The sequence below is a fragment of the Canis aureus genome, chromosome 26, assembly GCF_053574225.1.
Source record: "Canis aureus isolate CA01 chromosome 26, VMU_Caureus_v.1.0, whole genome shotgun sequence".
Taxonomy (NCBI): domain Eukaryota; kingdom Metazoa; phylum Chordata; class Mammalia; order Carnivora; family Canidae; genus Canis; species Canis aureus.
The window spans coordinates 30,669,097-30,688,849 of NC_135636.1; the positions used below are offsets into that span (position 1 = coordinate 30,669,097).

Sequence of the window (19,753 nt, forward strand, 5' to 3'; positions counted from 1 at the left end):
CAGGCTGCCCAGTTCCAGGCTGTGTGAGGGAGCTTGGAATGGCTGCATCTGCCCCCACGCTGACGCGTCTCCTCCTCTTCCTGGCTACACCTATCAAGAGCGAGGACCAGGTCCTCTGTCTCCTCCATTTACTCCCGACCCACTGCTTCTGCCTCTCATTTCCACACTGCCCCTGCCACCCTGCTCCCTCCTTCTCCCCCTAGCTGAGCTGCTCAGGGGTTTTGCTGATGCTCCCTGACTTTGGTTATTTCTCACCCTCTGCAACCTGGATCACATCCCACCCCTCTGTGGTCCTTGTTCTCACCAAAGCCACCGGGACCTCCTGTGGTTCACTGGGGGCCACTTCTCATGCGCACCTCCCTGAGGCTCTGGGCAGCGCGCTCTCCACCATTTGGCCTGCCTCTCTGGCTGCTGCATCCAAACCCTTGCCGGTCTCTTCCTCCACTGGTCCCCTGGATGTCTCTTTCTCAGGGCTCTGTCCCCTTGTCTCCTCTTAGGCCACACCCTCTCCAGGGGACTCAATTACCACCTGCCATTGCTCCAGTGTACCTCTGAACACCCACAGTCCCCACACCCCCAGCTCTGTCCCTGGCCTTTCCCAGGAGCTCTCTTGGACATCACTCCAATGCTCCAGAAGCACCTCCTACCCAGTGTGTCCAGAGTGACCTTGGCACCTGCCCTCCGGCCACCTTGCCACTCTGATGAGTGAGTGGCACCACTGTCCTCCATGTGGACCCTGGTGGCTATGCCACAGCATCCCCTTTGTCCCCATCAGTCTTTTTTTTTTAATATTTTATTTATTTATTCATGAGAGACACACACACAGAGAGAGAGAGAGAGGCAGAGACATAGGCAGAGGGAGAAGCAGGCTCCATGCAGGGACCCCGACGTGGGACTCGATCCCAGGACTCCAGGATCACACCCTGGGTTGAAGGCGGTGCTAATCCACTGAGCCACCCGGGCTGCCCCCCATCAGTCTTTTTTTAAAAACTGCTTTATTGAGGTATAGCTTATATACCATAAAGTTTGCTTAAGTGTTCATTTTGAGTTTTATAAATGTAACAGTATGCAGCCATTACCAAAATCCAAAATTTCCTCATGCACATTTGCAGTCATTTCCTACTCCCATCCCAGGCCCCAGGCAACTGCTGATATGCTTCCTGTCTCTTTGGTTTTGCCTTTTCTAGAAAGTTCATTTATTATTTTTTTTAATTTTTTATTTATTTATGATAGTCACAGAGAGAGAGAGAGGCAGAGACACAGGCAGAGGGAGAAGCAGGCTCCATGCACCGGGAGCCCGACGTGGGATTCGATCCCGGGTCTCCAGGATCGCGCCCTGGGCCAAAGGCAGGCGCTAAACCGCTGCGCCACCCAGGGATCCCTAGAAAGTTCATTTAAATGGGAATAGGTGTAGTGTTTATGTCTAGCTTCTTTCACTCAGCATATTGGTATTTATGTCCATCTTTCTGTTTATACACTTGTCAGTGTTTCGTTCCTTCTTTTTTTAAAATTTTTTTTTTATTTTTTAATTTTTATTTATTTATGATAGTCAGAGAGAGAGAGGCAGAGACACACAGGCAGAGGGAGAAGCAGGCTCCATGCGCCGGGAGCCCGACGTGGGACTCGATCCCAGGTCTCCAGGATCGCGCCCTGGGCCAAAGGCAGGCGCCAAACTGCTGCACCACCCAGGGATCCCTGTTTCGTTCCTTCTTAGTGCTGAGTAATAGTCCATGTTACGAAGATATAGATAACATTTGTACATATGTACTTGTGTATATAACACAATACATATATAATATTTTGTTTATTTGTTCACTGGTTGATGGGCATTTGAAATTTTGACTTTTCGGGGATGCCTAGATGCTCAAAGGTTGGGCATCTGTCTTCAGCTCGGGCATAATCCTGGAGTCCCAGGATAGAGTCCTAGAATCGAGTCCCACATCAGGCTCCCTACATGGAGCCTGCTTCTCCCTCTGCCTATGTCTCTGCCTCTCTCTCTCTCTCTCTCTCTCACATGGATAAATGAATAAAATCTTAAAAAAAAAAGAAAGAAAATTTTGGCTTTTCGAATAATGCTGTGATGAACATTCACCTGCAAGGCTTTGTGGAGTCTTATTAGTTAACCTTAAAAATAAACAATATTTTACCAGCAAAAATGAGTTCATCCAGGAATCGCAGAGGATTGCAATTCAGGACAGGCAAGCTATGGCAAAATCAAAACCCTGATTGAACTGTGCCTGAAGTTCACCCAGGTTCTGAGCCTTTTCAGTTATGTGGGTTAACAAATTTATTGTTAAAACTTGAGATGGCTTTGTTGTTGTTGTTATTGTTGTTTATAGCTCAGAGGTTCGCAAACTCTGGCCATGGCCAACCTGTTCTTATATAAAAAAAAAAAAATTGTTGTTGTAACACAGCAATGCCCATTCATTTATGTATTGTCTCTGACAGCTTTGGTGCACCAAATGGCCCACAAGCCCAAAGTATTTATGATATTGTAGCCAGAAGCTTAATATTCAATATATCACCACAGTCACTCAGGATAGGAACCTGGAAGTCATCCCTGACTCCTCCTTCTGTCTCATCCTACGCATCTAATCAGCCCCAAGTCTGATTGGTCTTATAGTCTGTGTCCTGATTCGTATGCTGGCCCCCAGTCCCAGTGTCCCTGTCCCAGGTAGACCGTTATCAGCAGTCACCCATACCATACTGGCCACCTCTAGGCTGCCCCACCTATCTGCTGGGTGAGCTTTCTCCCACCCAGACTTGCTGAGGCCTTAGGCTCCCCATTGCTCTGAGGGTAAAGGTCACACTCCATGGACTGGTATTGCAGGACCCTCATGATCAGGTCCTGACCTGTGTTTCCAGCCCTGACTCCCCTCCCCACTCCCCTTCTTCCCCAGAACCCACCCCCCACACACCCGTGCAGAATTCCTCGAAGTTTCCCAGACACGGTGTGCTTTTTCTGTCTTCCTCCTGCCACCACCTCCCTTCCCCACTTTGTCCACCTAGTAGGCTCCTATGCATCCTCTGAGGCCCAGCCCAAGTTTCACCTCCTTTTTGATATTTTTCTAATCAGGCTGGTCAGGGCTCCTGGGGGACCCCGGGCCTCCTTCCAGGGCAGCTCCTGTCATATTGGACAGCTGTGCTGTTTCTATAGTTGCCACTTCCACTGACTCATTCGCCTCCTTGCTCTCTGCTCCACCCAGCTTGGAGCCACACACAAACTAGGGGTTCAAGAAGTGTTTGTGGGGCGCAGTGTTCCCTGCCTGTGGCTCCAAAGGCACCATGAGGAATCAGAGGGCCTCCAGGCAGTAGAGGCTTTGCACTGAGGGACCTTTGGGGCTCAGTGTTAACAAAGGGGGATGGGAGGACCGGAACTGCCTAGGCCCCACAGGCGGGAGCGCCTGCAGGGAGTGCAAAGAAGGACAAAATGAACCAACCGGGAGCTCAGAGAAGGATTCAGAGGAAGGAAAAGTAGGGCAGGCACACACGGGCCCTGAAAGTACCCAATAGAAAGAGAGGGATTACGGGGAGATGTCATTAAAAGGAAGATCTTCCATGGCCTCTAGAAGTCAGCTGGGCCAAGGAGAGACCAGAAGGCCTGTTAGGGTGCTGCTGGGTCCCATCCGAGCTGCCACAAAATTTAGAGGTTCACAAAACAGCCTTCAGAGGATTCAGAAAATGCCTAATTTCCAAGTTCTCGACTGAAGACAAATTTAGGCCCCAGCTGGCTGGGTCTGGGGTGAATCCTCTCAAAAAGCAGCGGTGGAAGATTCAGGGGAGCACTGGCTTGGGAGTCTGAGCCAGCTCTGCTGTCACTCATTGTGGGGGTCTTGGCTTTCCCATCTCAGGCTTAGGGCTGAGTGCCCTCACTCAGTGCTCCTTGCAGAAGTGTGTGCTGATGCAAATCTAGTGCATGGAAAACCAGAATCCAGGCCAGGCCAAACTCCCTCTTGGGGCTATAGTGAGGCAGAAATGACACTGTGGATGTGAAAGTGCCTTACAAGCTGTAAGATACCAGGACACTGTGTCAGTGTCCCTTCCTCCAAGCAGCCTTCCTGGACTCCGCCACTCAGTGGCTCTCCAGATTGTGTATAAACCTTGTCCTTGCACCCATCTGCTCTGTTACAGACCCTGATGTAGGACATGTCCCCCTACTAGACTGAGCTCCTTGGGGAGAGGGACAAGTGTGTCAGTCTGCCACATCTGGCTCGGTGCCTGGCCCAGAGCAGGAGTTTGGTAACTAGTTCTCAAATGACCTTGAATTGTAAAGAAGCAATTAACTTGTGGCTGCTGAACAGCCTCAGTTATAAAAGCAGGGACTAGGTGGTACATGGTAGAAATCTTTCTAATGAAATGACAAATGGTTTGTGAGTTGTAGCTTAAGTGTGAGCATCTGGAAGTGCAATCTCAGGGAGGTTGCTAATAGCTCTCTTGTGCTAGCCAATAGGGCAGCCACAAGGGACAAGTGGCTATTAAAATTAAAAAGTTAAATAAAATTTAAAATTCAGTTCTTTAGTTGTACTGGTGACACCTGGGGTGCTCAGTAGCCACATGTGGCTTGTGGCTACTATTGGATGAGGCACGTGGGAACATCTCCATCGTTGCAGGCAGTTCTACCGGACACATTCCTCAGTACCTTGAAAATGCATGTCCAAGCATTATCTTGGACCTTGATAATTTGGGGGAAGGGCTGGGGGGTGCTTGCAAGATATCAGGGAGACAACTAGGGCTCTAGAGACTGGCCAGCCAGAGTTTGGATACCTGCTCAGCCATTTACTTGTGAAGACTAAGGCAAAGGCACTTCTGTCTCCTCTCAGAAGCTCAGTATTCTCATCTGCAGAATGGGCGTCCATACAGCAGTGTAGGGCCGTGAGGGACAGGAGCAGTCCTCTAGAGCTGTAAAGGGAGTGGACAGGACAGGCTGCACGTGTCGGAAGGCTCTCAGTGGGAAAGCCTCCCAGGCCCTTAGATCTTGTTGCTTAACCACCCACCCACCTCAAAACTAGGGACAAGGCATGCTGGAATTCATCCGGGCTCAGGAGCCAGTCTGGGGCAGTGATGGGTGGGGTTGGCTGGGGGTAGTCCTCAGAGGAGGGCAAGGCTAGAGCTGGTGACTCTGGGGCTAGCCAGAGCCTGGGAGATGCTGGGCAGGGGCACATTCCAGAGCCTCCAGTTGCTGAAGAGGAGAAAAATTTGCTGTCTAGATTAGCATGCACTTTCTGTAAAGTGCTCTGTTGTCCACCAGCTGACTGGAGGATATTAATTAGTAAAATATGAGCAATAATAGCAACTATATTTGCTGAGCATTTTCTATATACCAGGCACTCTGCTAAGAGCCATAATATGTGTATGCATTAGCTCATTTAGTCCTTTGTAATAGGTGTATCATTATTCCCATTTTACAGATGGGGAGCCCTGAGGTCATTTGTTCAAGGTCACAGCTACTACGTGATAGAGCTGGCTGGGGTCTGACCAGGCTGTGTATCTCGCGTCCATGCTTTGGATAAAGTATAAACTCCTTACCTGGTCTGCAAGGCCCTTGCAGAGCCAGCCTTATTTGGCCCTTCCACCTTCACCTCTGTTGCTCCCCACCTATCTGGTGAAGTTTCTCAGACACCTTAAGTGTCTCTGTCCTTGTTTATCCCTCCACCTTAATGCTCTCCCCACCTTCCCTCCACCCTCCACAGATTCATGTTCACCCTTCAAGACCCACTTCTGGTGTGAGCATCTGGCAGCCAAGGACTGGGGCTAAGTCATCCTTGGGTCACAGTCCCCGGCAAGTGGCTTGGAGCACTAAAAGGCTCAGTAAATTAGGGGTGGTAGATGGGTAGGCGGGCGAATGAGTTAATGGAGGGAAGGCTAGAGTGGATGAATGGTGAGTCAAGGGCAAGGAGAGAGATGGTGGATGGTTGGGAAAGTGGGTGGATGAGTGGCTTGTACTCAGATGCTCTGAGCCTGAATGGGACCTGAACCCAGAACAGAGCAGTGGGCATGGAGAGAAGCTGTGGTTTGACAGACATCTCTGGGCAGAATCAGTGAAGCTTGAGAGGGCTGAGGGGCAGGGAGTGGTCCGGAGTGATGTCCAAGTTTCTAGCTTGGAGGCTTGGGAAGATCCTGGCATTATCAGGGAAGAATGGTTTGGGGGAAAAGGTGATGGGGTCCATATTGGACATGGAGCCTGGGAAAGGGGTCTATGGAGAGAAAGCCCAGGAGGCAGCTGGGGAGATGAGCCTTGGTCAGGTTCAGGCGCAAGGTCAGGCTGCGTAGAGAGACTGGGGAGATCAGTGTGGACTCAGAATCAAGGGCTGGAGGGAAGCTCTCAGAGGAGGCAGGGGAACTGTGGGCCCTGGGGGCAGAAAGCCAGGAGGACTTTGAGCACTGCCATGTTGGGAGTGTCCATAAATCATTGCAGGTGGTGTGTTTAGGGCAGCCAATGAGGAGGGGTACAGGTAGGAGATTCAATGCTGGAAGCGGACCGTGAAGGGTGGCAAGCTGGTTTTGACCAGCCTGGGGAGGGTTACCCTGAGCAGGGAAACCACTCAGGCAAAGGCAGGGAGCAGGAAATGGATGAGGAACGTCCATGTGCTGTGAGGGCCTCAGAGCCGGTGGCAGTGAGCTGCGGAACAGGAGAGTCAATACTTTTTCTCTGCCCTGGTCAGCATGTCAGCCTCTGCCCCAGCGGGCCCAGCCTCCAGGGCCTGAGAGGACTCTGGGGGAATCTGGGAACTGTTACTTCAGACAGGCGACCTCCCTTCCCTGGGCCTCATTTACCTCATCTGGAAACACCCGCCTAGTTTGCTGAGAGGAGAAAGTAAGACCCAGGGGGTGTGGAAAGCCCGGCGGCCGCCCCGCTCCCTCCCCCACCCCATCCCGTGCACGTGGGACTCTATAAATGCTATTTTTTAACTATTTTGTATTTCAATTCCACTCCACAAATATTTATTGAGCTAAAAGGTTCTGTGCAAATCCATTTGGTAAATTAAATTTTTGTACAACAAGTACCATTTTACCTGGGCCTGGGTTGGCAAAGTTGAGGAGACCTTTCATTGTTCAAGGAGCCCTGAGGTGAATTCTTTTGAAAAGCCCCAGTCAGATTGGTTTTTTGAGTCCTAGAGGATCTTGGCTTTTCAAGCTTGCGGAACGAGGCTTTCATTTGTTTCTATGTGTGTTTTGAAAAATATCCTCCTGGGTACAGCACGGAAGATGGGCCGAAGGAGGCAGCAGGATGCCCAGGGAGGAGGCAGGTGCAGTGGTCTGAGTGAGAGATCATGGTGGCCGGGATGAGCAGTGACTTGGGATAAAGAGAAGGGGATTTGAGAGATGTATGGGAGGTGTCAAAAAATAGGACATGTCTAGAGCTTTACACATGGGACAGGGGGGTGCAGGTGAGCAAGAAGGAAAAGGAAGGGACATGGGAGCCTCTTGACTTCTTGGCTACCAAAGAGGGTGAGCTGCTTCCAGGTACCAAGTTAGATAATGCCGGAAGAGAGCAAGGTCCCCAGGGGAGGTAACAAACACAGCCATGGACATGTACATTGAGGTGTGGACAAGGCAGCAGACCGAGCCTCCAGTAGGAATTTGGGGTATGGACCTGGAGCTCTGAGGGACAGGCTGGGATGGAGACAGAAATGTCTGTGGACAGGGAAACACAGAGCTTGTGGCACTCAATAAATATTTATTCAGCCTTGAAAATATCTGTTGAGTGAAGTCTTCACGGAGCACCTCCACTTCAGGTACTGGGCTAGGCACTGGGGATCTGGCGATAAACCAATGTATACAACTCTGCCTCATAGGGCCGGCATTTTAGTGGAAGGGGCAGGCGATCATCAGATAGATTCCTTTTTCCGTCCCCTGTTGTATAGTGATGCATATAAGAACCATGGAGGGGGATCCCTGGGTGGCGCAGTGGTTTGGCGCCTGCCTTTGGCCCAGGGCGCGATCCTGGAGACCCGGGATCGAATCCCACATCGGGCTCCCGGTGCATGGAGCCTGCTTCTCCCTCTGCCTGTGTCTCTGCCTCTCTCTCTTTCTGTGTCTCTCATAAATAAATAAAATCTTTAATAAAAAAAATGAGCAACTGAGTCTCAGAGAAGCTAAGAAATTTGCCCAAGTTCACTCAGTGGTGTAACTGGCAGAGCCTGGATTTTCACCTCAAGCCCATGCTCTTCAGTGAAGAGTCTTAACTACTCTGCTGAGCTACCTCTCATTGACAAGGTCAGGTCTCTGCAAAGAGCTGAAGGAAGTGAGGGGGTAGGGCTCGCAGACATCTGGGCAACCAACATTCCAGGCAGAGGAAGAACAGATGCAAAGGCCCTGAGGCAGAAATCTGCCTGGTATATTTGGAGAATTGCATAGAGGCCAGTGTTGCTGGGTCAGAAGCAGGAGACAAAAGAGGACATGAATAATCCAGAAAAGAGATGTTGATGGCTCTGTCCACAGTGATGGTAGCAATGCAGGTGGCACATCAGCTTCTTGATAGACTGTGAAGGTGGGTCCAGTAGGAGTTGCTGATGACTTGGATGTGGAGGGTGAGGGAAAGAGAGGTGTTAAGAGAAGCTCGGGCCTGAGTGCGTTCCTTTGACCAAAATAGGGGCAGCTGTGGAAGGAACCGTTTCATAAAGTACTTTCCATGTCCATTATCCCTTTATCCCATCATACATTTGCCCACTACTCCTGGCTACTCTCTGAGATTATATGACTTGCTCAGGATCATTCAGCCAGAAGGTGGAGCCTGGACTGGTAGCCAGGTGTGCGTCATAGGATCTGGAATTTCAGTTCACTTATTCAATCAGCAAACATTTCTGGAGCACCTACTGTGTGCCAGACGTTGCAGCATTGACCGTGATGACCAATGATGATGGCCTTGCCCTCCTGGAGCTCCCAGCCTGATGAAGGAAGCAGTGTCAACCAGTGATCGTGAAAGTGATTTTCTTATATCAGTATAAGTGGCAAGAAGGAGAAACCCAGGATGCTCTAGGAGCCAGTAACCAGGGGCCTGATGTAGTTGGGAGGTCAGGAAAGGCTTCCTGGAGGAGATGAATGTGAAGTGCAAAGGCCTCTGGCATAGAGGGTCTGTGGGGGTGTGGGAGGCTTCTTGGGAAAATATTTCTTGGTTTCCCAGGCCTCAGGGGAAGAACACTGAGGGGACTGCAGGTTCCCAGAGGATGGCTGCCCATTTGGAAGTTGCAAAATGTTTGTTAGCTTTGGATTGTTGTAACAGGTTTTTTGAGATAGAATTTATATACCATCCAATTCACCCAATCAAAGTGTACAATTTAATGGTTTTTAGTGTATTCACAGAGTTGTGCAGCCATCACCACAATCCACTTTAGAACATTTTCATTATTCTAAAAAGAAATCATGAGCCACTTAGCCATCACTCCCTCCCAAGCCCCCCACTGGCAACCACTAATCTACCAGCTTCCATACAGAATTGCCTGTCTCGGACATTTCATATAAGTGAAATCATACGCTATGTGGTCTTTTGTGACTGCCTCCTTTCACTTAACATAATGTTCTCAAGGTTCATCCCTGTTGGAAGTCCCAATCTTAAATACCATCAGAGCTGGCAGGAACCTAAGAGACCATCCTGTGTGCTTCTCCCACTTATTGTAAAGTGGGGAATCTGGAAGGAGATGTGCTCCAGTCCTGCAGCAAGGACATTGGGGGGAATCCCCAGATCAGGACCCCTGTTCCCCCTACCCTGAACAGGAGCCTTCCTCTGCTATCACCGCTTCTCCTTCTGCTTTGGCTCTGGGTGATTTGGGCTAAAAGTGACAACGTGGTTGGTAATGCGTCCTCCCAAGTGCTGGATTTCCATGCACTGGCAATTTTCACGCCCCATGGTCTATCTTGAAATCTTTTATGCATCTTTAAGAATTTGTGTCCACTAATTTAGAATTTTTTGGAGTCTGATATTTTCTTTTTCTGCTACTTAAACTTTTTTGTTCGTTTGTTTTTGTCCAGACAGTCACACCTGTTTTCCTTGGTTGGTGATTCTTCCACTGGGGGAGGCAGGGTAGCATTGGGGTTAACGGCTGGGTCTTGGCATTGGATGCCCTACCCCTTTCTCATTGTGTGCCTGTGAGTAATTGCTGAAGCTCTCTGAGCCTCAGTTTCTCCCTTTGAAAACCAGGAATAACACTGTAGGGCTGTGGTGAGGAACACATGGAGTCAAGCCTGTTTGGGCTTGGCAAAGAGTGGATGCAGATACAGGGGGGTTATGAGGGCTTTCCAGGGCCTTGGGGTAACCAGGAGAGGAAGGTACCATTCCTCACCATCGTCTGGCCTTTCCTCTGTATTCCTACTGTACCTCCCCTCTCAGGGCTTGAGTTCACATTCCAGCCCCACTTGGATTCTCTGCCCCCACATCAGCTCAGGTTCCTCGGTGCCTCAGTTTCTCCACCTGTAGAATGAGAGACTGAGGGCAGGAGCTTCCATGGAAGCCTCTGAGGTAGCCACAAGGCTCCTGGGAGGGGGCATGGAATGGAGGCACCCCTTCCTCCTCCTTCCAGGAGGGCCTGCTTCCTGCTGATTTAAAGTTCCAAGCAGGAGCAGTGGCACCTGTTCAGGAGAGGTGGGTGGGAGGGACACCTGGTTTCCCTCTGCCTCTCGCACAAGACGTGTTATGTGGGAGGTGGTGGGCAGAGAGGCAGTGGAGGGCCTCCTACTCTGCGTGCAGGGGACAGGGGCAAAGCCTGTTTGGAGGGGCTCTCTCAGGTAGATATGCCAGGCCGGGTGTTACCTTCTCAATCCTCACGGCACCCCTCAGAGAAGGCATTCTTACTCCCGTTTGACAGGGGGGGAAACTGAGGCTCGGAATGGGGCAGCTGGCTGCCCAGTGTCGCTCAGTGAGTGAGGGGCTGAACTGGGATTCGAACTCAGGCCCGTGTGACTCCAGCCCCTCCCCGCTCTCTCCCCCATCCAGGGATAAGAAGGGAGAAGCAAGGCAGTGGTGGGGCGGATTGGAGCCTTTGGAACCCCGGCTTCCTGGCTGCTGTGGGGATTATGTGGGTGGTGGGAAAGGCATCGTAAATATGCATGACATGTAAATACGCCTCTGAAAAACAATGTGGGGGCCCACGTGAGCCAAGATGCCAGAGTGCTTTGGAAAATGTAGTGTTGTGCAAACACTTGGGTTTCTATGATGATTGCTCCGTGGTATCTCCCACTCTGGTGTTCACAGGGCCAGTCCAGCGGGCTCGGGGTGGAGGGATCACCTCTGATACCTCCTCATTAACACTCTCCCCCATTCCTACAGACGCTGGTGCCTCCCCCTCTGCCAGGTGCTGGGTGGCTGGAACTGGGTCTCTCTGGGTGCCAGAGGGCGTTGTCCTGTGCTGCTTCCCGCCAGCACCTCCGATTGAGTGCCCAGAGGAATGTGTGTGCCAGCCCTTGGTCCAGTGCCTGCTCCCGAGCTGACGCCTGCTGGTTCCCGACTGGTTCCCATCTTCCCTCTGCACGTAGCTCCCTGGTTGGTAAGTAAGTGCGTCCGTAGCCCGGGCACACGGCATCGGGGCTGCTCACCCGCTCACCCACGCTCTGCACAGTTGGGAGATGCCCAGCCTTCCACCCAGTGGCGCCCACGTGCTGGCGAAGGGACCCCAGTGAGAGCTTTTCTGTCTGGGCTCAATTTATAGTTTAACTGCTTGTCTTACTCAGTCCTCCCCACACCCCAGGAGGTGGGCACAGTGATTGCGTCTGTTTTACGGGAGAGAAAGCCATTTGCCTGAGGACGCACAGCAAATCCAGCTCTGACTACCTCAGAGGCCAGCTCTTGCCCAGGGGCTTGGGCAGTTGACACTGTGGGCTCAGTAAGGGAAGGGGAGCAGTGGGCCATGCTGGAAGCCGTGGAAGCTCTGGGGCTCACAGACGGGCTAAGGTGAGGCCATTGGAGTTCCTGAATATTGGGGAGCCCCATTGTTCTTGCTCCTTCATCCTGTTCCACCCACACTCCTCTGGTCCCCACTTTACCTAACCCCAGAACAGGATGAGGTGCAGCACCCCACCTCATGTCTGACCACCGTCTGAGGATCCCACAGTGCACCCACACCTGGTCCCGTCGTCCTTCCACACAGATGAGGCTGACAGCATGCCCCCTATTCCCCACAACAGTGCCTAACACTCACCACATTCCTGAATCTCACCCTCCCACCACCTCTCAAGGCTGTTCACAGATGAGGAAACTGAGGCTCATGGGAGCTCAAGGGGCTTGCCCGGGGTCCCCCACCACTACTCAGCATGGAACCGTTGATTTGCGATCTGCCTCCTTATCTGACCTCAGCTCCTCAAAGGTGAGATATAACTGCTTCATTCCCGCAGGGGACAGCCAGTGGCTGGCACAGTGCCTGGCAGATAATGGGTACACAGTGACTAGTTGTGGAAGGAAGGAAGAGGGAAAGGAGAGAAAGGACTCTCCCCTCCCTCCACCCAGACACTTGCAGGCCCTGGGAGCCCATTGGCCTTTTGGCCAGCTGCTGGTCCCTGCTGATCGCAGAGAGCTTGCAGTCAGCTCAGGTCAGCGGGACAGCCAGCCCCTCTGGTCTCAACTCTCTTATCTGCCAACAGCGGCCCAGCCTCCCTGATGGGGTGGTTATGAGAAGGGAAAAAGACTCGTAAATATGTATAATATGCAAATGTCATAGGATAATAAAAACCCATGAAGTTCGCTGTACATAATGTATGTAGAAGTGCTGCTTCTTCGAGAACAAGGAGCTGCACACTCGTGCGGTGCCAGCCTCATTAATAACTGGGAAATGCCCCTATTAATTAGCTGCCCCCCAGCCCCGCTCCCCCGGTCTGGCCTCCGCCTGTCGTAGCTACAGACAACTATCGCATTTGGCTGAGATGCTGTTGCCAGAAAAGAAGCGATAAGGGTATGGCGGTCTGAGAGCTGTATCTGTGGGATGTAATCACCGGCAAACAGTCCTGGTCATGCCCTAGGCTCTGCGTGTCTTCCCCAGGGACTAAACACATAACAGGAGCAACCCCAACCACAGCAGGCATTTCTTGAGCAATTACTATGTGCCTGGCCTGGCACTAATTGCTTTGTTTTCTTCTCATCTCAAATAGACTACAACGACCCTGTGGGAGGTTGAGGCATATGGACCTGGGGCACAGGGCTCATGCACCGACATTCTGGTCCTTCCTGAAAATGCCTGCCATCGGTGTGCATGTGCCCCTACCCCCGAGCCAGAGGGGCAGGGCTGCGGCCACTGAAATAACAGTGTGGCTGGCAGCCCCCGGTGTGTGTGGCCCAGTGACGGAGAACGGGATTCCTTGGCACGAGTTGGGAGAGCAGCCGTCAGCATTGTAGGAAAGATGGAGGCTCGGGCGGCAGCGAGGGAGGTGTTACTTGCAGCTATTTTGCTAACAAGCTGGTTATTTAAAGAAGAGCTAAAGCCAAAGTCGGAAAGCCGGATGGGGAGTCTCCACGCCCTGAGCAGAGGCAGCCAGGGGTCTGGGGGCCTGGTTGGGTCCGGGTAGAGTAGCCACACATTTGTTTTTCATTTGCTTATTATTAGTAATAATAGTAACAGCAAGCACCAGTAGAGTCTGGAAATGGAGAAAAGAGGCTGGAAGGATTGGGAGGGAGGCAATAATCTGTTCATTGACCCAGGTGGTGGTTACAGAATGCTTTATTCTGTGATCATTTGTTGCAGTCAACATTTTTTTAAAAGATGTATTTTATTTAGAGAGAGAATGTGAGCAGGGGTGCCTGCTCGGCAGACAGGGCAGAGCACCAGCCCCAGAGGCATTCCTACATCCCCAGGGCATTTGTCGTGTGCTAGTCCCTGCTGGTCTCTGCCCTCACAGAGCCCAGAAGCCCAGAGGAGAGGCAGGTATTACTCAATCACCCAAATAAGTAGTGACCAAGAAGAGACTCCATCAGTGCAGTGAAGGAAATGAGCATGGTGATGTCGTAAATACTAACATGATCGGAGGGCCTGAAGGACGTGCAACAGTCCAGGATGGCCTCCCTAAGAATGTGGCCTCTGAGCTGTGACCTGAAGTATGACAGGGATCCCGACACGCTAGAGAGTGTTCACTGTAGCACTGTTGACTATAGAAGGACGGTTGGGAACAACCCATTTTTCCATCACCAGGGGACTCGTTAAACCCATTTACTGAAGTCATACAGTGGCGCCCACTGTAGCTGTTAGAAATGGATCTGTGGCCCTAAATTCCCCACTGTGGAAAGAACTTCATAGTGTATTGTAGAGTTGGGGAAAAAAAGAGGTTATAAAACAGCATGGGCAGCATGATATCATTTTTGTAAGAGCTACATGTGTTTCTGAAAACTGTTCACAGTGGGGGCATGGGAGATCTTTGCTGTGTCTTCTCTGTAATTTTCTAGATTTGGGGTGCTTCCTGAGTGTTAGGACTTGGTGGGGAGAAACAGGGAGTTTGGGCTTCCATGGTCCTGCTTGAGGCAGTTCCCCTCTCCTGCTACCTACTGCAGTAAAATGGGATGAGGCATGGGGTGGGGAATTAGCAGATGTGGGCCACACTTCAGTTTTACCACTTCTTGACTATGTGACCTTGGTCAAGTCACTCTCTCTCTAAAGCTGACTTGTCCCTTCTATGATAAAGAGACAAGAATAGCATCAGAGGGTGGCTGTGGGGCTTTCGTGAGTTAAAACATAGAGAGGACTAGAACACTCCCAGTTGCATCACTGGTGGCGGCTGCTGTTACCACTGCCAGAGGTGACATATCTTGTGTGCTCATCACATTGTGCCTGGGCTCTCAGTGCTGACTGGCCCTCTAGGCTTGTCTCTGCCCTTGCTCACTGAGAGTCAGACCAAGTTGAAGGATGAGGCTGAGGGAGATGGGGAGCTTAGTTAGGTGCACACAGCTGGCTGGACCCGAGGCCAGCAAGCACCACCCTCCCACCCCCAAGCCCTGACTACCTCCCCACCAACTCACTTGCGTATCTGTCAATGAGTGTTCTTGCAGAGATGCTGTTATGGGGCGCTCTTGCCCTGGATTTGCTTTTTCTGATAGCCACTAAATCTACCCAGAAAGACAGTTTCTACCTTTCTAGACACTCAGAGAATCTTAAATCTCAAGTAGAGAAACTTCTAGTTGTGAAGCCAAACTCTTGGAATCATAGAATCTTAGTCATAAATAATCCAGCAAGAGCAAACATGGGCATTTTACAAGAAAGTTTACTGAATCTCTCCTGATGATGGTAATAAATGAGAAACTACCCAATTATCTATCAGCTAGAGATGGTTAAATAAATTACAGTCCAGCCAGACAATGGCATTCTCAGTGGCTGTAGAGACAATGCTGTAGATCTATACTTGTTGACATGGAAACAAGTCTGTGGTGTATTGTTAAGGAAAAAATAGGTTATAAAATGGTGTGTATTGTATGATCTCATTTTTGTTAGAAAAAATGTGTATAAATACATGCATGCTCCTGCCCAGAGAAACCCCTAGAATGACAACCATCAAACTGTTCATAGCAGGTTCCTCTGGATAGTGAGATATGAAAGAGCTCTGCTGTTACTTTTGCTTGCACCATTCAGGTACTTTTCAGATACAAGTGACAGGAAACCCAGCCCAAACTGATTTAAACAAAAATGGAATTTATCAGCTTGAAATTGTGAAGTCCAGAGGTAATTCAGGCTCAGCAGGACCCAGGGGCTCAAATGCTGTTCCTGGAACTTGATTTTCCTCCCCATTTCTCACTCTGCTTCCTCTGAATTGTTCTGATGTTCTCATAGCACTCTCTCATTCAGGTGATAAGATGCTTGTCCCGAGGAATATGCAAGACTTCTTCTAAAGAGCTCAGACACAAGTCCCAGAACTGAGTGTTGGCACTGATTGGTCACATTTGTGGATGTGCACCCACCATCCCACCCCCCACTCTAATCAATTGCTCTGATTGGCAGCCTGGGCCTGTGCACCCCATCCCCAGCCAGAAGTGAGTCAAAGCCATTAGAACTATGTGGACTGTGACCTTCAAAACAGTGGCCAAACACAGCAAACTCCCCCTTCTAGACTTACCTAGATTTCCCAAGATGCAGTCTTTCATAGTCAGAAGAAATAACACTACTAATGAATAATCCTGAGCCCAGGTCTTACAGGTAGAAGCTCACTAGGGCAGCTCTAGACTCTCTCTGAATCGGAGCACTGGCATCTGTGAGGTGCCAGTTCAGCTCAGGAGACATTGGCCTTCTGTGTGAAAGCCTGCTCCGGACCTGGGAGGAAGCCCTTGAGGGTCTTGTCATCTTTGAGGGAGAATGACAAGTCAACAGATGACTTATCTGGAAGGTAAATGTGCATGCAGGGGCTGAGACAACACAAAAGCCAGCTTAAAGCAAGGAAGGCTTTTGCAGGGGGTGATACGAAGCTGAGGAGCCAAGGAGAGTACAGGAAATACGTGTTGGCAGGAGACATAATGTGTTAGAGGCCCCAAGACATGTGGTGGGGGTGCATCCAGCAAAGGTGCAGAGGTGAGCCCAGAACACAGGAGCCTTGAATGCCACAGTAAGGGCTTGGACTTGACCCTGAAGGCAGCAGGGAGACTTTCTGGGATGTTGTAGGAGGAGCGAAACGTCAGCAAGCTCAATCTGGCTTGTACTGAGAGCATAACCTTGGAGGAGTCAGGTCCATATCTTCTGGTCTAAATTCCTTCCCGCCTTGGGTCAGAATTCCTGTCCCGAGGTGTTCAGCCACAGCTTGCATGCCCCCAGAGATAGGGAGCTCACTCTTGTTCCTCCCACCTCTGTTAGAAAGCTCCTTCACAGGATCCAGTCTACAGTCTTGACACTGCCCAAGGCACATCTGAAACACTTCCCACCCACCTGCCACTGAGGTCTCTCTCCCAAATGACCTGACAGAGGACTAGGCAAGGACCTGCCTTTTTAGAGGCCCTGGGGGTCTTTATACCCTGCTGGGAGCCTGAATAGAGAGAGAGTCACATCAACCTGACAGCAGAGGTAGTGTTTAGATCTTTGAACACACATCTACTTCCATCAGTTCTCCAAATTCTCTGCATTTTACAAACAAGAAACCAAAAGTTGGAGAGGCAAGCCACCTATACAACATCACGGAGCAAGTTAGAGACAGGCCTGGGGTGTGGACTCTCTTACACCCCAACCCCCTCCATGGCCCTTCTTGTCATCTCCTCCCACCCTGTCTGTGGGAGCCCTGGTCACTTCATCTACTGAGGCTTGGACAGCTTTATTCTGGAAGCTCCAGCCATCCCAGATCATCCCCTGATATCCTTCTAAATTTGGAGGCAGCCAGCAAAATCTTCATTAGTCAAATGTTGGTGACTATTTTGACAGCAGCATTTTTTGTTTCTGATACATCAAAGCTGTGACATGCACAAGCCATGTTTTATGGGTTGTCTGCCCCTCAGTCCGCATTTTGTCATTCATTCCAGCACTTCACAAACATGGATTAGTGTCTACTATGTGCCAGGCACTGTACTAGACACCAGGCCACAAAGGTACATTAGGGCAGCACCTGCCTGAGGCAGCTCAGCCAAAGAGAGGTGTCTCTATCAACGAAGGCAGGTGATACATGGATCAGAGGGAGATGCCTATCAGTCGGTGATCTTCTGGAACAGAGAAATTGATTCTACCCCTCTAAGCAGAGTCTTGAGAGATGGATAGGGGTTCTTCAAGAGAAACAACTCAGTGAGCCAGGTGGGACAAGTGGGCTGTGCAAAAATCTCACCTTCCTCCTGCTAAGCATTTAGGCCTCAGGGTGTCAGGGCTGAGAGAGGCCAGAGAGCTCACCTGAGCCAGAGTTTGGAAGACCTCAACTATTGAGTGGGGAGGTTCACACCCCTTGGGTTGAAAGGGAGGCAAAGGCAGGGCAGGTCTTGGTATTAGAAAGGTCTTCCCATTGGTCTGGTGACACTTGGGGATGACAGTGGGCAGGGCAAGACCATAGGGATAGTGCAGAAAGGTATATGGCAGGGAGATTTCACAGGGCTTGGAGACTTAGTGGGTGCTATGGCAGCGGAGAGGGGTGACATGGGTTTGGGAGTTCTGTGGACCAGTGTCGAGGTGATTGTGCCAAAGGTTGAGTGAGTGTCAGTGAGAGTCGCCAAGGGGGCCCACAGGTACCTCTTCAGCTTTCATGAAACTTAAAGCAGCAGCCCAGGGAGGCCTCCAATGTCCCCATGCCCCCACTGAATGACCAGCAAGTCTCTTCCCCTCATGCAGCCTCAGTTTGCCCCTCTGTAAAATGGGGGTGATGACAGTACCTCCCCTGGGACTGTGAGGAAGGTTGGAGGAGGAGAGTATGTGAAGGGCAGGCCCTACACAGTGCCTAGCACATAGTAAGTAAATGCTGGTGACTGGGGACTGCTCTGATTACCATGGCTAGGGGTACGGGGTAAACAAAGAACTGGGTATGTCACCTGCAGAGGGAAATCAGAGATCTGGAGGGGCCTTGTCCCCCTGCCTTTCTGTATCTGTTGGGGAAGGCAGTCTGGGTCTGGCACTCACAGGAAAGCCTCTAGAGAAGGAGATTCCAGCTTAGGCTAGGAAACCCTTTTGGATGCAAAGAGCTCTTTGCAGATGGGCTAACTTGGATGGTAATGAGCTCCCCAGCACTGGGAATATTCAAGTAGCAGCTGCACTACAACTTGGTGGAAAAGTCTGTAGAGTATTTGTGATCCAGCTAAGGATCTGGGAGGTCCTTTCCAGCCCAGAGAGTCTTTGATTTCATGTTTTTCCTTCTCCGATCCTGTTTCCTTATCTGTAATATAGGGAAAACAGCAGCCCCTTTCTTAGAATTGGTTGCAAAGTTTAAGTGACATCATCCAAATAAAGTGCTTAACCCAGATTTGGCATATAGCAAGTGCTCCTGTCCCCATGGTGGCTGTTATTATGGTTGTTGGTGTTCTGCTAAATTCTGGGGTGTGTCACTTCCATCTGACGGCCTCGGGTTGCTGTCTTGTCGATCAGGTGCTCCCGCCTGCCTGCCCTTCAGGGCCTGCTCTGGGCCCTTCTCATTGCCACCCTCTGTGTCTCCAGCTCCTCCCCCACCCCAGGAGGTGGTAGGAATTCCAGACCCTTCTGGGCCCCTTTTAGCTCCTGCTTGAGTGAGAGTTGGCAGGTTGGGGCGGCGGGTGCCATCCGCCTCCCATATGCTTCCTGCTATTTAGAGGAAAACTCTCCCCGTGTTCCTCCAACCACACGGGCTGACATTTCCAGACAGACGCTGGAATCAGCTCTTTGGGGGATTGGCAGATAAATTTGGCCCTGGCTGTTGGGAAAATCTTCAGCCTTACCACGGAAGCAGAGCCCAGGCTCGCGGACTTCCGTCCAGCCTGCGACTCCTGAGGCCTGGTCCTCCTGGGGGCTGGAGCACTGGTCCACAGCCTTGCAGATGAGGGTAAGTCTGTTGGCCCAATCGTACCCCAACAAAGCCCCTGGTCAGGAAGTTGTGGCTTCCAGCTTTACATTAAGGGAGCAGGAGTTTGTGAGATGAAGCAGTGCCTCCCCCCCTCCTCCCAGACACCTGGGTGTTGCCCAGCTCAGCCTGGCAGAGGAGCAGGATTTAGTTTAGGGAGACCTGAGCTCAAGACTGCTTATTGTCTCTGTGACCTCCAACTCTCTGAGCCTCTTTTTTTCATCTGTAAAATGGGAATCTATTTTAATAGATTAATAATAGAGTCTATCCGATTAAAGGCCCTTAGAATGATGTCAGGTACATAATAGGTGCTCAGCAAATACTAGCGCTGTCGTCATCATCATCATTATTATTTGGTCTAGAACAA

At 50.8% G+C, this 19,753-nt stretch overlaps 1 protein-coding gene across 1 annotated transcript in view; it reads left to right on the forward strand.

Moving 5' to 3' along the window:
• DLGAP4 (DLG associated protein 4) overlaps positions 1–19,753 on the forward strand; it is a 195,439-nt gene that overhangs the window by 44,249 nt on the left and 131,437 nt on the right. Inside the window, exon 2 of the mRNA XM_077873009.1 lies at positions 11,264–11,480. The gene's annotated coding sequence lies outside the window, so the exon portion shown is untranslated. The remainder of the gene's footprint in view (positions 1–11,263; positions 11,481–19,753) is intronic.